Source organism: Cyprinus carpio, unplaced genomic scaffold (assembly GCF_018340385.1).
Source record: "Cyprinus carpio isolate SPL01 unplaced genomic scaffold, ASM1834038v1 S000006632, whole genome shotgun sequence".
Classification (NCBI taxonomy): Eukaryota; Metazoa; Chordata; class Actinopteri; order Cypriniformes; family Cyprinidae; genus Cyprinus; species Cyprinus carpio.
In genome coordinates, this window is record NW_024879262.1 from 46,014 (window position 1) to 68,108 (window position 22,095).

General features: G+C 40.5%; 1 long non-coding RNA gene across 1 annotated transcript; it reads left to right on the plus strand.

Moving 5' to 3' along the window:
- Window positions 1–13,932: 13,932 nt before the first annotated feature.
- LOC122144291 lies at window positions 13,933–19,569 on the plus strand. The gene is made up of 3 exons (XR_006159637.1): window positions 13,933–14,082; window positions 14,162–14,311; window positions 19,544–19,569. It is a non-coding gene; the product is annotated as an uncharacterized LOC122144291 (long non-coding RNA).
- The last annotated feature ends 2,526 nt before the right edge of the window (window positions 19,570–22,095 follow it).

Sequence of the window (22,095 nt, forward strand, 5' to 3'; positions counted from 1 at the left end):
AAAAGCGTAAATAAATGTAGAAAACGTTTATTCACCACAGAATAAAAAAGGTAATTGCAACTTTTTATCTCACAACGTTGGACTTTGTGTTTCTTGTAAATTCCTGAGAAAAAAAATTACAACTTCAGAGTTTGCAAGAAAAAAGTTAGAATTCTGGTTTACATCTCGCAAATCTTTTTTTTTTTAAAAAAAAAAAAATTATTCTGAGTTTGTAAAGTCTGAATTGTGAGATTTAAACAACAACAACAAAAAAGTCAAATTACCTTTTTTTTTTTTTTATTCTGAGGCAAAAGCTGGTTTTCCATAGAAAACCACAAGTTGCTCATGGAGAATTATTAGTATTATTATTTTTTTTTTTGGTAATTAAACAAGTTCTTTAGCACAGATGAAAATGATGGTTTTTTTCCATAATTTTTTAATGTGCTTGTCAATTAAGTTTTTTTTTTTCATATATAATCTTCTATACATGAAGACTTTAAGTATTAACTTCTGCGTATATCTCAGCCTGTGACCCTTCTCTTGCCACGGTGTTCTATTACTTTTCAAAGTGATCGCAGATTTATGAATTTCATCTGAGGAATGGTTAGGGTTAGTTGAAAATAATCCCATGATCAAAGCATTCACCTAGCCTTTCACCATTTTTAAAGCAACAACTTTAAACATCCTAGCAACCACCTGGCAGTTGTGGTGGCAGCATCCACTACTCACATTTTCTTTTATAATACTGTATCACCTGTTTTAACAAACAATAAGTTGTTCACCATCTTCATCCAGCTTATTCATATTATTGCTGATAATTGTATAGATACTGTGATCGCTTCTAATTAGAGGATCCTATGTATTGATTAGACTTGTTTCTAAGGTGAACACTTGTTCGATCGTCTACGGCATTGTCAGGAACACCCCATGAAAGAGATCCAAAAAGTTTTCAAAATTCTGCATTTTTGTATTTTTTTTCATTCTCAACTCTGATGTGTTGTTTCTAGAAACTATCCTCATTTCATCCCTTCAGCTTTCACCTCGCTGACTCTCTTCTCCTCCAATAGCTACAATCTGCCTTTAGGCAGTGCACTCATTCTGCTAGTTGCTCCCTGAGCTGATCCAATTCAGCTGACCGTGTTACTGATCCATGTCTGTTTTATGTACATAAAATATTTTCCAAAATATGCTCTGTATGCTTTGTCCCTGACTTCTGTTTTTGTGCGAGGGAAAAACCTTCAGGGAAAAAAAGTTTTTCCATTCCAGACATCCTGGTTGGTATTGAAGAACATTCTATAAAAAGGTAAACATTCCCATTCAGCTTTCCTCAGTTTTCCTGCCAGGCTGCTTCTTCTTCTTTGTAGGTCTATCCTGCTACTTATGTACAACAAGAGTTGGCAGGAGTTTTAGGTCTGGCAATACCCCGACCCATTTCTGCAGTATTTTACTTGTTTTTGTGTATTGTTGAGGCAGACTAAGAGGGTAATAAACCAATTCAGAATCAAAGTGAGGATACAGAGCTACAGTAAATAAAAGAGGCTGTTGGACAATGGTTTAGACACAAATATTCCACACTTTAGTAAGCTACATTTACTTGCTGTCTACTGATGACATAGAAGGGAATTTTCTAAAGTGCAGTCACATTTACCATTGCTCTTCAAATCTTCTTGGGTGAACTATAGTCATTTCAATCGATGTGAATGGATTATTTCATGTGAGGGGTGAAAGATTTCCGTTGAAGATTCAAGTGTTGATCACATGGATTTGAATCTTTGAATCTTTTAAATTATATATATATATATAATATATATATATATATATATGAATATATTATATATATATATATATATATATATATATTAATAGTTTGGTATTTTCTTTGGAAAATTGGTAGAAAGTGGTCCAACATGTTAATCTGAAGTGATTTTTCAAAAAGAAAAACTGAAAAAAAAAAAGGCAAACACAAGTGTACTCCATTAACTTACTTTATCTACTATAAGCCTCTTGTATTGCAGTTTAAAAGAATCAGTAGAGAGGACAAATATTATTGGGCGTTCAGGCCACCATTGAGCTCCTGAAATTCTCTCTCCAGCAAACATACTGCACCACTGCTGATATGTATTCACAGTGCCCTTTTTACTAAATATGTCATTACAAATATGACTATTACAGAATTACAAGTAGTGGTTTACATTTTCTGAACATAATAGGACTTTTGTTATGCAATTCTAAGATGTTTCTGAGTGGTTGATATTCATTGCTACGTGCAAGTTGTTGGCGTCTTCTGATGTTGGCAAGCCATTCATACATTAGTGCTAGGGTGTTCTGGGTGGTTACTAGATGGTTACTTTACTGGTCCAAGTCAAAATGGTCTAAACCCCAAGACTCTATGATATTTTTGTCTCTAGATACTGGCTTGTGTCTCTTGATGTCACAATGTAAATTTCAAAGACAACCTTCATGAGTATTATCTGTCAGCAAAATTTTTTTAGCCAGATTGCTTAAAAAGTAAAGCACACCTCTGCTTGAAAATAGCAACATGATATTAGATTACATTAACGTCTGTAGCTTACAGCAAGGATGAGTTATTCCCTAGAAATTCACTACTTAATTCCATTGAACTAATGATTCACAAGGTTTTGTTTTTTGTTTTTCATATCAGGTTGTCTTATACATCTCTCAACCTTGCTAAATATCATTTGCCAACATATTCCAGCGTAAGCTTGCGCGAGCACTAGCAGAGAACCTGGAACATTAGTAATCCTGCAACCTGAAAAAATCAAGGTATTTATAATAAAGTATGAACCCAACTTCTGAGAGTGCCCATAGTACTATCATCAAAGATCCTAGATAATGTCAGCAGAAGTTGCTTCAACCTCCAAAGAGGACAGAACCACTTCAAGGTGTGCCTCATTAATTTCACTGGAACATTTTTGTAATGAGCACCACAGAAGCATAGAAACTGCCTCATCACATTTCATACCACATTTACCTCAAGGAGGAGACTTTGATATGAAGAGCAGAACTTCTAAGCATCCTCGCCAAACAGAAAATCTTGTTTTTTTGTGTTTAACTCCTTAGTTCAATATCAGTATGCCCAGTCATATCAAGGTTTCTTGAGTTCTATCTATGACTTATTTTGTTACTTCTCTGCATAGGAATTCATAGACCCTATTTAGGAGGGAGCTTCAGCATCCAATGTCTTGCATACTAAGACCCTGTGTAGCCCCCTTTAATCTAAGATCATGTCATCGCTACTAAAAGTCTGTGATTATGTGATCTCTCCTCCGGTTTGATGGAACACCGTTGGCTGCAGTAAAACTATCTGAGGTTACTTCACTCTAAATCCTTTCCGTACAAATCATTTAAACAATGTGGCAACAGTAAGTATCATCCTTCCCTCTAGTCAGTGTCCAGATCTATCCGGCAACATAAAAGGCCTCCCACAAACAGCTGCGAAAGATACTCTATCCATTTCTCTACACTTTCCTCCGGAATGGTAGGGTCTCTCCATTCCAGAGGAAACAGAAAACAAAAACGCCATTACTGCCCGTAGATTGTTGACCCAAAATTCTATAATCCACTGCCAGGAGAAGGGTTGTGATGTTAGATTAGCTTCAAATCGATAGGACATTCAAATTATTTACATTGTCATACTGTGAGAATGCTGTGTTTTGTATGGTGGACGGGTCTATTTCGGGATTGCCAGCATTGGAAATGCATATCAACAATTGCTGCGGGAGCGTCTCATTCTGCTGGAAAAAAAGGATGAGCGTATGTGAAATTGACAAAGCCGTTGAAGTGATTGCAAACCTCTAGCTCTAAAACAATAGATTGGAAGAAACGTCTGAGTCAGTCTGTATCAGTGCCAACAAAAACAGAACTAGGTACACTCTGAGGCACGTACACACTGCAAGGTTTCGGTGTTGTAATGACGGCATGTAAACTTGTGGAAGGAATCAAACCTAATTCATGGGTGGCTTCAGCTGTTTTGATTTATGTTGGTGATCACGGTGCATCACTTGTGCTTTTCATGGCTTAATCTGAGGAATATTCCACATATGGGTCACCACATGGGTTTGTCTATGAAAAAAAAAAAAAGCAACAAAAAAAGAAATAAAGTCAAACAACAAAAAGCCTATTCCAAACTGGTATCTATTGGGTGGTACATTGGCCAGGCGTTAGAAAAAATATCACTATGATAGGTACAGTAGTCTTTATAAAGTGAAATTTTGATATGACATCACACACAATCAACTTATATTCTTACATGGTGTCTTAAAATCAAACTGAACTGTCAATGATGTGTTCCTGACCAATTTTTGACTTGCATTTGATTTGCTTGAGTTAGTTCGGGTTTGGTGAATAAACAATAAATAAAATTCTAATACTTTATTTAATTATGATTATAGTTATTATTACAGCCATAGTTGGCAGTTTAAACTACTATTTCTCACTCTTTCATACCAGGATTCTTTGAAATACAGGCCGTAAGTGGCAGTATCTACTATAGCCTCTTGGTTTTGCAGCTTTAAAGAATCAGTAGAGAGGACAAATATTATGGGGCTTCAGGCCCATTGAGCTCATGAAATCTCTTATCCGAGGAACATACTGCCCCATGATGTAGGTATTCACGTGCCTTTTTTATAAATAGGTCATTACAAATAGAACTATACAGAAATTACAAGTAGTGGGTTTACATTTTCTGAACATAACTGGGTTTGTTATGCAATTCTTAAGATGTTCTGAAGTGGTTTGAGTAGTTTCCATTGCTATGCCAATTGTTGGCGTTCTGCTGATGGTTGGCAAGCAATTCATAATTAGGGCTATGGTGAGGTCTGGGTGGTTACTAGATGGGTACTTACTGGTCCAAGTCAAAATGGGTCGAAACCCCAAGACTCTAGATATTGTTGGCTCTAGAGGTATGGCTTGTGTCTACTTAATACATGTAAATTTCAAAGACCTTCATGAGTATTATCTGTCCAGGCAAATTTTTTTAGCCAGATTGCTTAAAAAGTTAAAAGGCACACCTCTGCTTGAAAAGCAACATGATATTAATTACATTAATGGCTGTACTTAAGCAAGGATGAGTTATCCCGATGAATTCACTAATTAATTCCATTGACTAATGATCAACACGTTTTGTTTTTTGTTTTTATTTCATTCATTTGCTTTACATCTCTCAACCTGGCTAAAATATATTTGCCAACATATTCCATGTAAGCTTGATCACTGCAGAGAACTGGAACATTAGTACCTGGCAACCTGAAAAATCAAGGTATTATAATAAAGTTAACCAGAATTCTTTGAGTGTGCCATAGACTAATCAAAGATCAGATTAATGTCAGCAGAAATTTGCTTTGCTTCATTCACCTCAAAAAGACCAGAACCACTTCAACGGTGCCTCAATTAATTCACTGGAACATTTTGTAATGAGCACGCACAGAAGCGATAGAAAATGCCTCATCACTATTTCAGACCTACATTTACCCCTCAAGGAGAGCTTTGATATGAGAGCAGTCAACTTCTAAGCTTCTCAGCCAACAAGACAAATCTGTTTGTGTTAACTCCTTAGTTCAATACTCGTGATGCCAGTCATATCAAGTTGTTCTTGAGTTCTACATCTTATGGACTTATTTTGGTTACTTCTCTGCATAGGGAATTTAATAGACCGCTATTTAGGAGGGGAGCTTCAGCATCACTGTCTTTCCTCTAACTGCCCCTGTAGCCCCCTTTCATCTAAGATCCTGTGTCATCGCTCCTAAAAATCGGTCATTACTGTGATCTCACTCCTCCGTTTTGCTGAAAACCGTGGCTGCACGTATAACTATCTGAGGTTACTTCACTCTAAATCCTTTCCGTACCAATCATTAAAAATGTTGGCGAACATTAAGTATCGATCATTCCCTCTAGTCAGTGTCCAGCATCATAGGCAACATAAGCTCCACACACAGCTGACAGATACTCTATCCCCTTTCTCTAACTTTCATCCAAATGCTCTCCATTCCAGAGGAGATCAAAACAAACTGCCATTACTGCCCGTAGATTTTGACCCCAAAATTTCTTAAACCACTGCAGTAGAAGGGTTGTGGATGTTAGATTAGCTTCAAATCGCATATGACATTCAAGTATTTGACACTTTCATATGTGAGAATGTTGTGTTTTGTAGGTGGCAGGGTATATTTCGGGGATGCCAGCATTTGGAAATGCAATCAACATTGCTGTCGTGCGTCTCATATGGCTGGAAAAGGATGAGGTATCATGAAATGACAAAGCAGGTGATGCAAACTCTAGCTCTAAAAATATATGGCAGACAGTCTGAGTCAGGTATTCAATTGCACACAAAACAGACTAGGTACACTATGTACACAAGTACACACTGCAAGGTTTCGGTGGTAATGACTGCATTTAAATGTGGAATGACTCACCTAATTCAGGGGATCTACAGCATGTTTTTTGATTTATGTTGGTAACACTGTTCATCAACGTTTTGCTTTCATGTCTTAATCTGAGGAATATTCCCATATTGGTCACCACATGGGTTTCTGAAAAAAAAAAAAAGCAAAAAAAACAAAAAGAAATAATGTCAAAAAAGCATATTTCAAACTTGGCTATAGATGGTGGTAAAATTGCAGGCGTTAGAAAAATATCACATGATATGTGACAGTAGTCTTTTAAAAGTGAAATTTGATATGAATCACCACTACATCCCATTATCATTCTTTACCATTGTGTCGTAAATTCAACTGAAATGTAATGATTGTTTACTGACAATTTTGACATTGCATTTGATGCTTGGTTAGTTTAGGGTTTGGTGAATAAGACAATAAATAAAATTCTAATAATAATTATTTAATTATTATTATAAAGTATATTCAGCCAATAGCTTTGCAGGTTAAAATAATATTTCTCACTCTTTCATACCAGTATCTTTTACATTACATGCCTTAAGTGCAGAAAAGGGAAAGGAACATGCTCCTGAAATTTGTTTATTGGCCATAGTGATAACCATAGCAATTGTGTTGGATTCATAGCGCCAAAACAAGTAACAGATGAGTAGAACAGTTTATGTCATTAGGTGTTAGTTTTCGTATGTTTATTCGCAAAGTAAATTTTAATATTAACCACTGGACAACACAGGTGAGAACACTGAACAACTGAACCAATGGTTTTGAATAAACACAGAGAGCAAACTCAGTGAAAAAATACAGGGCCATGGAAAAACTGTCAAGGCATCATTGGTTGTATGACATCAAAGGTTGTCACGACATCAAAGGCTGTAGTTTGGGTTATTAGCTAAACCCCTTAAAACCCTTTCAAGTACTGAGATTGAATTTACTCTGTATATTCACTAATTTTGCCATGAATTAATAACAAACTTGCTAATTAACATGGGCACACCGTCACACAACTCCAACCTCTTCATTAAGTTTGCGGATGACACGACTGTGGTGGGTCTCATTAGCAACAGAGATGCTGATTAAGTTTGCGGATGAGGTGTGAGCCGCCTGGCGGTGGTGCCGTGGGACAACAATCTCTCGCTGAACCGTGGAGGAAGAAGAGAAGGAGATTGATGTGTGGAGCTTCAGGAGAGCGCGCTACTGGTCAGCATGTTCCTCTGTACCATCAACGGTGCGACTGTGGAGAGAGTGAGGCAGCACAAGATTATGGAAGGACAATAATGTGTTCCTGGGTGTGCACAATCACAGGTGACCCTCTCCTGGGACCGACACACCGCAAGCACTGGCCAAGAATCACAGTCAGCGTCTCATACTTCCTCCGCAAAACTGAGGAGAGCCAGAGCCCCACCACTCCCCCATCATGTACACCTTCTACAGATGGCACCATCGAGAGCATTCTGCCTAGCTGCATCACTGGTGTGGTATGGCGCGCTGCAACGCGTCCTGCCGGAAGACTCTGAAACGCACTAGTGAGAGCAGCTGAGAAGATCATTGGTGTCTCGTCTCCTCTCCCTACCCTCCAGGACCTTAATGGAACCCGTCTCCACTCGAAAAGCCCTCTGCATTGCAGTGATCCCACTCACCCGTCACCAGCTTCTTCAGTCTGCTGCCATCAGGGAGGAGACTGCGGAGTCTCAGGCCAGGACAGCAGACTGAAGGGACAGCTTCATCCATCAGGCTGTCAGGAAGCTGACTCGCTCCCCGAACTTACCCCCCCGTCCCTCTTCTGCCTCAGGCACCACTGAACTATGAAACCCCCCCCCCCCCCCCAGGTCCCACATCCCCCAGGTCCTTCCACCCCCCTACCCTCTAACATACGAATGTCATGCACCAGATCCACTTTGTGCAGCAGGGTGCTGCTCACTAACTACCGTCATTCACGCATGGATCTGACATCATTCTAACCTCCCTCATCAGTCAGTTTAATAAAATAACTGCTCTGAGCCCTTTGTCACTTTGTCACTTTTAATCAGACTGAATAAGCATTTTTTTATGCACTAAAATCTTTTTATCTGCACTGTTTGTTCACTGTTTGCACTCTATCTGCCATGGTGCCTTGCGCCTGCTTTTATTTAACCTTATTTTTATTTTATTTTTTCTATTAGATTGTCTTTTTTACATTCCCTTATTGTATAGTTTTATCTTATATTTTTATATTTGATCTAGATTTTAAGCTCTACTGTTAGTGTTATCTGTATGCACCGGGGGTCTGAGAGTAACGCAATTTCGATTCTCTGTATGTATGTACTGTACATGTGGAAGAATTGACAATAAAGCAGACTTGACTTGACTTGACTTGACTTGTATATGTTTAAATCTGAAAGTCTGGGGCCAGGGGTCATTTTTGAGATGCTTTCTCCTAGTGATTTATGCATTAAAGCAGGACTTCTCTACTCTGGCCCTCAAGCTTTCTAGTAATCCTGAATACCTAGATTAGCTTGTTCAGCTAAACTCCACTGGAAAGTGGACCTTTAGGGCCAGAGTTGGGAACCCCTGAAGATTAGTTCACCCAATGTCATCTGTCATCAATGACATCAATTACGATTACTTATGCTCATGTAGTTATAAACCCATAAGATTTGGCTTTTATTTCCATATCAACACTGATTATGCACAGAACACATCGAATAGGGTAACAAAAGTTCAGCCTGGTTTGCTTAATGTGCGAGAACCAATAAGATTTAATTTAGCACAGTTGAGCTTCTGGTTACCCTGTTTGATGTGCTGTATGTATGTGTGTTGATCATATTTATATGTGAAGTGTTTTTATCATACATATGGAGATCAGCTTTCGATGATGTATAAATCAACAATTTCTAAAAAAAATGGACCCCTATGACTTGTTTTGTGGTCCAAGGTCACATATGGAAAGCTCTTTTTTTTTACATTTATTTTGGCATTGTGGTTTACAGTGTGGTGTGTAACGTATCGGTTACGTATGTTACCCTCATTCCCTGAACAGAGACATTATGTCGGATGACCAATGAATTGGGATCTCGCTTAGAGAGCCCAATCCACTTTGAGTGTAAACTGATCAAGCTAATGCACAATAGTATGTGATTATTGCATCCAACTACTGCTGATCACAGCGTGAGTATAAGTAGGCAGCAGGTGTGCAGCGTATATTCAGGTTTTCGCTGAGGAGCCGAGCTGGTGACCCAGCTGCCCAAGCAGTGGTACAGCAGCCGTGGTGACGGGAGTTGACGTCTTTTGTTCCTCTCCTTCATGTTACAAGGGTTACATATGTAACTGAGACGTTCCATGATCAGTGGGTTCCTCTCACGTCACGTCGGATTTCTGACCGACTAATTGGGATCCCTACCAAAGTGCCATTGATACTGCTCCTCCTTCCAGTGTCCTGTGGAAGCCTCCCTGCTCCCCTTCTTTTTGGCATAGGCTGAGGCCTACCACAAGAAGACCATTACTGCTACTATGGCACTACCCACTCTGTAAGACTGGATAACACTGGGATACGTACCCTTTCCACTTGGAACCGGAAGGTTTACAGAAGGCCCATCCTTACTGAAGGAGGAGGTTTCAGAAGCACTTACACATTATGAACAATTCGTCTAGGAGCATATAGAAGATTAGAGGTGATTGTAACCCTCTTGGAAAATAGCAGGAAATCTGCCAAGGAAAAATGGGCTCTGTGGGTATATACTGTGGACTTACACATATGGGATCCACTTTGGGTCTCTACATATGGAACAAGACAGCCCTCTACTGGTTTCTCACGGATTCATCAAGCTTGACAGGGTCGTCAGTATGGACTCTCTGGAGCGGTTTTAGCAAGCCGACCCAAAGCCGGGGCCTCTCAGTGCTTCTACCCGTTTGAGGTAAGAATACAGGAGGATACCGACTTCACACGAAGGTTATAGAATCTAGCGAACGTGTTGGGGGTCACCCAGCCCACAGCTCTACAAATATCTGCCAGCGAGGCACCACAAGCCAGCGCCCAGGAGGATGTAACACTTCTAAGTAGAGTGAGCTGAATGGGCAGGACACACCCTGTGCCTCATAAGCCAGGGTGATGGCACCCACTATCCAGTGGGCCATCCTCTGCTTAGAGATGGCACTATCCCCTTCTGGAGGGGAGAGACAAAGAGCTGGTCTGAGGTCCTGAAGCTTGGTGTCCAGTTCTATGTACATCTCAATGCACAGAACAGGACAAAGCAAAGCTAGGGCGGGTCTGCCTCTTCCGGGGGGCAGCTCTTGCAGGCTCACCAGCTGATCCTTGAAGGTAGAAGTGGGAACCTTGGGCACATAGCCAGGCCGGTGCCTCAGGATTACCTAGGAGTCAGCCAGCCCAAACTCTAGGCACCAAATTTTTGGCAGAAATGTGTGCAGGGTCCCCTATCTCTTGATGGAGACCAATGCAAGCAGGAGCAGAGTTTTCATTGATAGGAAACTTCAACTCGACTGTCTGCAAAGGCTCAAATGGGCCTTGCTGTAGTGCTCTGAGCACTAGAGACAGGTCCCAAGAAGGTCTGGTTGGGGTTGGGGGGGTTGTAGGATTTAGCCTTCTTGCTCCCCTAAGGAACCTGATGATCAGGTCATGCTTCCCCCCCGACTGCCTTCCATGGGGTCGTGTTTGGTAGCAATCACAGCCACATAGACTTTAAGGGTTGAGGGAGAAAGGACAGCACGACTCTGATCGGACATTTCCGCGGGTTTTTTCGGTGAGAAGAGCACCATTTGATGAACAGGTACCACTTCAAGGCATAAGCGTGTCTTATAGACGGTGCTCTCGCCGAAGTGATGGTGTCAACTACCTCTTGGGGTAAGTCACCCTAGAACCTCCGTGTCCCCTCCAGGGACCATACATGAAGTTTCCAGAGGTCTGGATGCGGGTGCCACAGGGTGCCCCCGTCTCTGAGTCAGTAGATCCTTCCTCAGAGGAATCTGCCAAGGAGGGGCTGTCACAAGGAGCATAAGTTCTGGGAACCAAGTCTGAGTGGGCCAGTAAGGTGCCACAAGCAGGACCTGCTCCTCATCCACCCTGATCTTGTGAACAGTGTTTGTGCAAGAAGGCTTACTGGGGGAAACACATACTTGCGAAGGCCCCACGGCCAGCTGTGTGCCAGTGTGTCCATGCCTTGTGTTCCCTCGGCCAGGGAGTAGAACAACTGTCAGTGAGAGGTTTCTGGAGAGGCAAACAGGTCTACCTGAGTGACTCCTAAACAACTCCAAATCAGCTGGGACCATCTGGGGATGTAGTCTTCATTCTCCCGGGAGCACAGCTCGTGACAGCTCGTAGGCTGCCCGGTTGTACAGACCTCAGATTCTTCTGACTCCAGAGGAGGAGGTGGCGGGAGAGTTGTGACATGTGACGGGATCGTAGACCACCTTGTCGGTTGATGTATACAACAGTCGCAGTGTTGTCTGTGCGGTGAAGGTTTGGCAGCAGGCCAGTGTGACTTGAACCCGGTGAGTGTCGCGTCGCCACCCCCACGTCAGGACTCAGCCATGGAGCCAGTGTTGAAGCGGTCTCATATGAAACAGCCCCTGCGGCGTGACTGCCGCTACAGCTGCCATATGCCCCAGGAGCCTCTGAAACTGTTTCAGTGGGAACGCCGTTCTGCACTTGAACATATTCAGCCAGTTCAACACCGACTGAGCACATCCTTGCATGAGGCGCGCTCGACCGAATCCAACTCCATATGGAGAAAAGAGATCCTCTGTGCCAAGGAGAGTTTGCTCTTTTCCCAGTTGACCCAAAGGCCCAACCGGCTGAGGTGAGTCTGGTTCATTCCCTGCAGAAATTATCTTTATATCATATAGTTCCAGGTATCCACATACAGCGGTGATGATTTTGTCCTCCATTGTTGTTTCAGATTTCTGCCTCAGCTCGCTACGTCGTAATCACGTCACTACTAGAGCACTCTCCTGATTGGTTAACGCGTTGCAAATTTTCGCCAAAGTTCACATTTTTCTACTCCCGATTTGAGCAAATCACACGTTACGTGCGTCAAATGCCCAAAATGCTCAATCCGTGATGCGTCATTCGCGCGGATCGTGTCGCAGGATGTCTATCTCGTCTCTGCATTGACTTAACATGTAAATCACTCATGCTTAATGCTTCATTTGCGTCTGGTGTGAATGCACCATAAAGCAGAGGCAGCTTCTCCACAGGCCGTATAAGCATTGTCAGATAGACCGGGCGAGTACCAACAGACCCGGGAGGGGAGGCACGGTATATCTTGCCAGGTGGTGGTGGTATTAGGACACAACCAACAACTCCACCGGGGGGGACCCCCGTATATCCCCTAGCTGCACCACCACTGAGAGTGGTGAGGGAGGAGGAGTTAGCAGGTCGGCTTCTGGCAGAAAAAGGGTGCCATACACAACCTGGTAAGCCCCTCATGCACCTCTGGGAAGAATGGCACTGGGGTGGGGACCAACCCAAAGAACCAATCGTCTACTCTTGAGGGCTTGGGACACGTGGAGGTCTCCACTCAAGCCCTACCCTCACGGTGGCCCGGGAAAGCATAGCTGTTATTTATGGAACCGATTGCTAAAGTCCCGGAGGCAGCAGTGCAGCTGAATCTTCCTCTCCAGAAAGCTCCAGCTCACCCTCCGATGTAGCAATCAACATCCGGTCATCGAGAGGAGCACCAAAAGATACTGCTGGTACAGTTCCATTGGCAGCTCAACTGGTTGCGGAGTGCAAGAGGAGTGATGGTCCCCCGAGGGTTGATTCCCTGGAGGGTTTGCCATCAATGTTTCCCTCAGACCGCCCATGCTACTGCCTGAAGTAGCCCCCGCCTGACTGCCGCCATAATGAAACTAGATCGAGGCAGAGGCAATGGAGTTCCACTTCTTTGAGGTAATGGAGCTTGGCCCGCAACGCCGAGATGATCATCTTCCCGCAATGAGAACATGATTCATGGCTGCCTGCAACACAACAAGAGGTAGTGCAGCCTGATGTGTGCAACCCACTTTTCACGGGAAACCACCTCCGCTGAGGTGCTGTACCGGCAACAGGAAGAGCTTTCAAAGAGTGCACTTAACTCTTTCAGTCTTCTTCTCTCAGTAGAGTAGTCAGGAGCAAAATGATGTGATCGCTCGGCTCTGAAGCGAAAAGATGACTAAGCGCTGCACCTGCTGCCTACATATGCTGTGATCAGCGGCCGCTGGATACAATAATCGCATGCCAATGTGCATTGGCTTGTTGAATTTACACAAGAAGTGGATTGGTCTCTCTAAGCGAGATCCCAGTTCGTCGGTTAATCAGCGTGATGTCGCGAGTGACCAACTGAAAGGGAACCACCGCACTGTATTTATATGCATAGTGTTTGCCACCATTTAAAAAGTTAATGTATTTTAGAGTTGAATCATTACTTTCATAAATTCTCATTCCTCAATACCTTCAATAAAAGCTCCAATAAATCCATTTTTATTTTATTTTTATATTTCAAATTAATTATAAGTAGTTAAACTCAATAATTATGTCATACTTCATACATACAAACTTTGCATACAATTTTCCCATTTTATGTATTTAAATATTTTATCAGGAGGATTTGAAAATTACACATCATGCAGACAACAGCCTGAACAGCTTCTGTAAGTGGCAGAAAGGCATCAATATGAAGGATGATGATCATCCAGTCCATCATGATGTGGCTGTCCTTATTACTAGGTACATATGGCCTAATTGTAACTAAAATTGCATTGCTTTGCATATTTATAATACGTGTTAACCATTTTCTATGACACAGAAAAGACATTTGTGCCGCCATCAATAAGCCTTGTGAGACATTGGGATTGTCTCATGTGGCTGGAATGTGCCAACCTCTCCGCAGCTGCAGCATCAATGAAGACACAGGCCTGACCCTGGCATTTACAATCGCACATGAGCTTGGCCACAAGTAAGCCCTATAACACAGATTACATATACTGTATACAATTATATTTACAAGTTAGGTATACTTTTGAAAGATTATTGATGGAATTTCCATGTGTACATGATATATACATTTAAACAACTTTAGATCAAAAGGTTTTTAAGACCACTTGAAGCAAAAATGGCCTCAATTAATATATTATCTTAAAATGTAATTTATTCCTGTGAGGGCAAAGCTGAATTTTCAACAGTCATTACTCCAGTCCTCAGTGTCACACCTGATATGCAGTGTTCTGCTACACCTTGGAACATTTTTTTGCTGCATTTTTTTAAAAGAGTATAAAATAAATAAATAAATAAAAGCATTTATTTGAAATTGAACATTTTTTGTAACAATGTCAAAGTCTTTCCTGTCACGTTTGAACAATTGAATTCATCTTTCTGAATAAAGATATTAATTTCTTAAAAAAAAAAAATCATTTTGCATGTTAATAATGTAATGCTTAAAAAAATCATTGTGTGTGTATTAATCACTGGTTTAGAAATAATACACAACAAAATTGACACCTCTGTGTTTTTCCTTGATCAAATTTGGAAAGAAATACAGATTTCTTCCTCGGCTAAAACTAAAAACAGTGTTGCACATGCAAATTGCTCATTTTGTGTTGCTCTCAAAGCCAAGGTGTCTTTGATGAAACATGCATTAGCTCTGTGGAGTTAAGAGTCCAGTAACACACTCTTTATTGGAGGCAGTATAAGGCCATCACACACTGAATATTCTCTCTCGTTATTCTTCAGTATAAAGCTGAACCAACTGCTTTTTTGGCATGAGAGTTGTGGAGTAGGGGAATCTTTCTGGTACCAATTATGACTATAAAGTTTTTTGCCAGCACCTCTCCAGCTATATTTCATTCTGATCTGTGTGATTCATTGTGTACATTTCCCTTTAAGATAATATGAAATAGTTTTTAAGAAGTCAGTGTTTGTTCCAGACCATTATGTAAATGAAGGTGGTCTGAATGTGACTTGTGCTGCCTAGTGGTGCAGAAATGGGGATTTTTTTTTTCACAGGAATGTACTCTTAAATGACAGTTTGTTTGTTAGAAGCCATATTAGAAGCCTTACTCAGACTTAGAGTAACACATGCCTTTTATAAATGTTTGTGGTCACGCCACAGATATCATGATAAACAGTCAAGCACAGCTGGACTCAGAAAAGGCAGCTTGACAGCTCAGTAAGGGTCTCCAGTGAGCCTTGTTTCTAGACTGCTATAGCTGAGACACCAGTCTTTGTAGTATATTAGAAAATCTGAATTTCCTCAATGTACATTTTAAAGGGGTCATTTGATGTTGCTAAAAAGAACATTATGTTGTGTATTTGGTGTAATGCAATGAGTTTATGTGGTTTAAGGTTCAAAAAATACATTATTTTCCACATAATGTACTAATGTTGTTGCTTCTCTACATGTTGATTTTACATAGCTCATCGTTCTGAAAAGTGAGGTGTATGCTGATTGGCTGAATACCTCAAGTGTGTGACAGAAATGTTACACCCCTTACCATACTGTGATGCTGTCTCCAGGCGCAATGAGACGAAACCAACAATATATCTGCATTTGTGATCAGAGAAACGACAAACAACAAGCACTACTCTACACTGTTCAAAACTCACGTTTGAAGCATCAGTGGCAAATTCTTTAAATATTAAAAACATACTTACAGGCTGTGAGTCAGAAGGGCCAGACTTTCCTTGTAAAGTTGGAACTGCCCCACTTTATAGAAACAGCCTTTGTGCACAGACGCATCGTAGGCTACTCTGCAGGTTCAGGAAACAGTCCTCCATAAAATGCGCTGCACGCATCTGAATATTTGGGTTGAACTGTTCTGGAACAGTGTTGTAATTACATCTTAACCACTGATTTCTAGTTGTGTCCTCTTTTGGAAGGCCAAACAAAGTAGTTTCGCATTCACACCGAAACACACAGCTTCACACACGGCGGGATTGAGTGAGCGGCGGCCGGCGGGCTTGAGAACGGTGCGGCTGGTGGATTTGACGAAGGAGCAGCCGGCGGGCTTGCGGCAACCACATGTGATGACCCGGGCTGGACTCCGCTTCGTCCATGGTGAAAGCCGATCTGGTGTTCCACAGTGCGAAGTTGATGTATTTCCTCAGCTACCAGTACAGATCAGCTCTAGGCATGACGAAGTGGATATCGTCCCCTTTTGGAAGGCCAAACAAAGTAGTTTCGTTTTCATAACGAAACACACAGCATCTCCACGACATAGCGGCAGCAGCAACAATACTACAGTGAGAATAAAAGTTACGCCTTCTTTCTTTGCATGAACATTTGGGCAATGTTATGCAAATCTTCCCACACAGTGACGTAGACATGTGGGGGCGTGTTTAAACGAGGCATTTTAGGAGGGCGAGGACTAGTCTTAAATTTTATAAAGAATATCTATTTGGGTTTGAGACTTTAGTCTTTGCAACTTTAGGGATCTTATCTATGCACAAACAGCTTGTAACACTCCAAAGAGAATTTGAAATTGCATCATATGACCCCTTTAAGAAATATTCAAGCTCTATCAACAACATCTGTTAAACAGAAAATTAGTTTGACTTGCCCAGCCCCACAATTTGTAAAAAAAAATATGTGGAAAGTAATGTTTATAATGCATGTCTATGGAGCAAGCTGTGGTTTAAACCAGAAATGTGAAGTTCATATTTTTGTTCAAAATTCAGTTCAGTACATTTCTGTAAGAATAAACTGTATAACCACTGTTTTCTGTGTGTGGAATTTGCACAATGAAAAGTTAACAGTAAGGGCCAGTATTACTAACAGGGCAGTGACATATTAGAGCTGAAAATGCGTGGACACAGTTATTTTTGCATCTGACCTTATTGAATATGTATTTCTAGGAGATTCCCTTTTAGAAGCAAAATTTATGGGAGGAGTGTATTCAAAATGAATCACGCAACGAGATTTACTAACGTTTGTGCTCTTATAATTACTGGTATTTGTGCCATTATTTAATGCCCAAATAAAGCATGTTTTAGAAGGGAGAGGATTTTTCCACACGTATTAATTTATTTGGAAAGAACACATTATCCGAACGTATCGTTTGCCAATGTTATTTTTAATTTGCTTCAGGGAATAGAAGATGACTCTGAACCCTCAACTAGGAGTCACACAATACCAGCTCTGTCAAAACTTCTAGCAAACCTTAATTTTTTGGCCTTTGGTTCTTTTCAGCATACTGTGGCTTATTTATTTATTTTATTTATTGTTTAATCACGATCTGTGCTTGTTATGTTGCATTGGTCGATATGTAGATAAATCACCTGCAGAAATTTCCACACCCATCGGCGCTGTTTTGGAATTGCACTTTGCTAATTTGCCATATTTAGTAAAATTTGCCCTAAAACTTTATATATAATATATATATATATTTTGCCCTAAAACTTTATATAAAATATATATGTAGCAATAACTAATAACAATCAAGCCTAATTATGGAGCAACAACTACCTATAAATCAAACCTTAAAGGGGTCATATGATGTGATTTAAATTTTTCCTTTCTCTTTGGAGTGTTACAAGCTCTTGGTGCATGAAGAAGATCTGTAAAGTAGCAAAGACTAAAGTCTCAAATCCAAAGAGATATTCTTTATCAAAGTTAAGACTCTGCCACACCCCCCTAAAACAGCTCATTCAATCACACCCCCACATATCTATGTCACTATGTGGAAATATTTCCGTAATTCCGCCCAAATGTTCACGCAAAGAAAGAAGGTGTGATTTCAGTAACCGCAGTTAGTCTTGAAGCAGCCATGTCAGGGAGATGCTGTGTGTTTCTAGGCGAAAGCAAAAGCACTTTATTTGGCCTTCCGAAAGTAGATGCATTTAGGAATGTTTAAGATTACTTACAACAGAACAGCAACGCATTTTATGGATGACCGTTTCGTAAACCTAGGAGAGGAAGTAATTCTGACTTTGCTACAACAATCTGGCACGTCTGAATTAGCTTCTGTAAGTATGTTTTGTTATTAGTATAAGTACTGAATGCTATTGAATGTTCAAATGCGGAGTTTTGCTAATAGTATCTCTGTGTGTGTGTGTGTGTGTGTGTGTGTGTGTGTGTGTGTGTGTGTGAGAGAGAGAGAGAGAGAGAGAGAGACAGGGTCACATCACAGGGGAGTCAGCTGTCTTAACCATCCATGGCTTGTGTACTGCAAATACATACGAGCTTCATCACTGTGTCTGTCACGCGACTCTGTTCCCCTTTTGGGCTTGAACTGATGTTAAACTAAGGACATTATTAAGTGTCTTTACATTTATTTTGAAAGATGATGCTTACAATTATAGAAAGGGGCATTACATTTGCGACGTGTTTTTGCGGTGATCAGCCAATCACAATGCACTGGGTCAGTTGGCCAATCAGAGTAGACTGCTCTTGTTGGAAAGAGAGACTTTGTAGAAAACGAGGCGTTTGAGAGAGGCGGCGCATAGAGGACCTACAATAATGTACAGTAATTGAAAAATAATGTGTTTTTTGATCATTAAAGCATGTCAGCATATTCTGTTACACCAAATACCCAAAATAATGATCTTTAAAAAAGCATCATATGACCCCTTTTATCCTATAGTAAGTACATGTTGTTAATTAATATTGCTCAGTGCTTATTTGTGTAATTACACTGTGACAAGGACACTTTAAAATAAAGTGTAACCAAGCTAACTTAGTTTGTCTTTCATTAGATATATACCCTGACAAAAATTAACCATGGTTTTACTACAAAAAAAAATTTAAAACACCAAAAACCTTGGTTACTCTAGTTGAACTATGGTAACCACAAATTAACCAAGGTTTTGCTGCACTAACCATATTTTAACCGTGGTATTTGTAGTGAAACTGTGGTTATACAAATGGTAATCAATATGGCAAAAACTGACTAGTGACTAAATTTTTTACTATAACAAAACCATGGTTAATTTTTGTAAGGGTAATTATGTCCCCTTCAATGTATTCTTGTGGATTTTGTGCAAAAACTAGGGTTTACAGTTAAAAGAGTTTATACAACTTTCCACAGACAAGTTATGTAGAAAGGATAGTGAATTACCATGGTCTTGCCACCTATTTTTGTAAATGTTAATAGATTGAATTACCAGCTTTTAAGCCAATGTGAAATATGGCTGAATGCCAGTCCAGCAGTGCCTTCTCACTCTCTCTCTCTGTTAAATTTGCTTTATGCCACAGCTTTGGGATTCAGCATGATGGTAACGGCAATGAGTGTGAGCCTATTGGGAAAAGACCTTTCATCATGTCTCCGCAGCTCCTGTATGGGACCTCTCTACCCAACTGGTCACGCTGGCAGCCGTGAATACATCACCCGCTTCCTCGAGTGAGTAAAAAACAATGCTTTTTTTAACAGGATAACAGGAAATGGTGTAGAGTTGACGGTGTCCCAGTCCTGCTCTCTCGAGGGCCAACATACTGCAGAGTTTAGTTGCAACCAGCTAAACCAGGGGGGGTTTTCAAAACTTTTAGGACATGTTATGTACCCCAAGTTTGTGTAATTTTCACTCGATTATATATCCTTATATAATTGGTCAAGGACGATTAGATTTGTCCAATGTCAGATTCAAACTTGAGTTGACTGTATGAATACCATGGCTCAATATGTCAGGTCACTAACTACTAACTGCTAGGACACAACTATCATTTATCAGCTTTGTTTTTATAATATTCGTATATCATGAAAGCCATTTTCATACTGGGTTATTTTAAGTTGTGAAATGAATAACTTTTGCATAAAATGGACTGATGGCCAATTTTCTCTGATGGCACAAATTGGTGTAATCTTTGTACTCTGCGATTTTTATGCTTAAGGGAAGTTAACGGAGTTCATTGGAAAGCTTCTTGGCAGCAACTGCCACTGGGCGCTTTATCAGTATTTTACCCTCCCAACAAGCTGGCTCTGTCCTTCTTGACCTTTGCATGTGTGTGTTGCCAAAAAGCAATGTGGAATGGCTCGAGATTTCCCAAGAAGGAACAAAGCTATGTTGATTCTTCTGTCATAGTTACACTAGTTTTGCTGCCTGCCTATGAGCACATTAGACAAGGCTTGCCTGCTGCAGCATGGCCTGAAATAGGGGGAAATGTTAACACAACTGGCAGTGCCCAAAACACAGGATGTGGGCTGTGTTACGATATCTAGCGCCAAGCAGATCCATCAGGAACTGAGTAATTAGTTTATCTTAATCCCTTTGAGGTTTCGATTGTTTAGGCCTACCCTTAAACCATTATTCTATCTGTGTTTTAAACTCTTGGGCAGATGAGCGCCATCACTTTGTATATGTCTCTGATCAGGGGCGTAGCAACCGGGGGGGCGGGGGGGACACGTCCCCCGCACTTTTAGAATCAGGTGATTCTGACCCCTGCTATTTTTTTTTAGATCCAGCGTGAATATTTCCGGCAGTGTTCTCTGATTTGTTACTTAGCTTTGAGTGAACTAACATTCAGCCAATCACAGAGCGAATCATCTCTTGGGCGCGTCTGCTATGGGCTTCAAATCTCTTGTTGCTGTTGTGAGTTCTCGTTTGTTCATTCACTTTGCTATTAGGCCGTCTGGGATAAAATGCACCCCAGAAAAAAAGCAAAGGACGATTAAATCCTTTTTTCAAACACACACTGCAAGTATGTTAATAGTATGTGCGATGACACGAATCACGCGATAAAGTTTTCATGTTATGATTTAACTTACTGTAACGTCAAAAGACAACAGAAACCCGTATGGACCCTCAGTCACACGTCGCGCCGGATTCAGTGTGTTAAATGCTCACCTACTTGTCGCTTTGGATAAAAGCGTCTCCTAAATGAGACGTAACAAATTATTGGTTTCTGCTGTCTTTTGTTTGCCTAACGTGCTGCTCGCGGAGTAGAATATCCTTTCACAATAAATCAAAATTTGTTTTGCACCGAATATCTTAAACTACTTTATCAATTTTATTCTTTTTAATTAATTACTGCTACTTTATGTCCCTAACTGGTCTGTAGTATACACTACCAGGTCCAAAAGTGTTTTTGAACAGTAAGCTTGTTAATGTTTTTTAAAGTAGTCGCTTCTGTTCTCCAAGCCTGCAATTATTTGATCCAAAGTACAGCAAAACAGTAAAATTTTGAAATATTTTTACTTACCTATTTAAAATAATGTTAACTGTTTTCTATTTGAATATATTTCAAAATGTAATTTATTGATATTTCAAAGCTGAATTTTTAGCATCATTACTCCAGTCACACAATCCTTCAGAATTTGTTATTATGTTTTGATTATCTGATTATTCTGATTAGCTGCTTATTTCACATAAATGCTGATCTTTGGATCCTTCTATTCATCGAAGAATACTGAAAAAAAATGTACTCATCTGTTTTAAATATTGATAATTCAGCAAATCAGCATATGAGAATGATTTCTGAAGGATGTGACACTGAAGACTGTAGTCATGATGCTGAAAATTTACTTTGATGTCACAGGAATAAATTACAGTTTAAAATACATTCCCAATAGGAAACAGTTTTATTTTAAGTAGTAAAAACATATTTCACAATAGTTAACTCTTGCCTTTTGCTGTACTTTGGATAAAATAAATGCAGGCTTGGTGAGCAGAAGAGGCTTCTTTAAAAACATTAAAAATCTGACTGTTCAAAAACTGTTGACCGGTAGGCTAATTAGAGTAAGCAGAAATGTGCTATATTGCAGGGACGCAGTACAGGGGGGTTGCTCAGGCTGTCTCGGGCAACTGCCCATA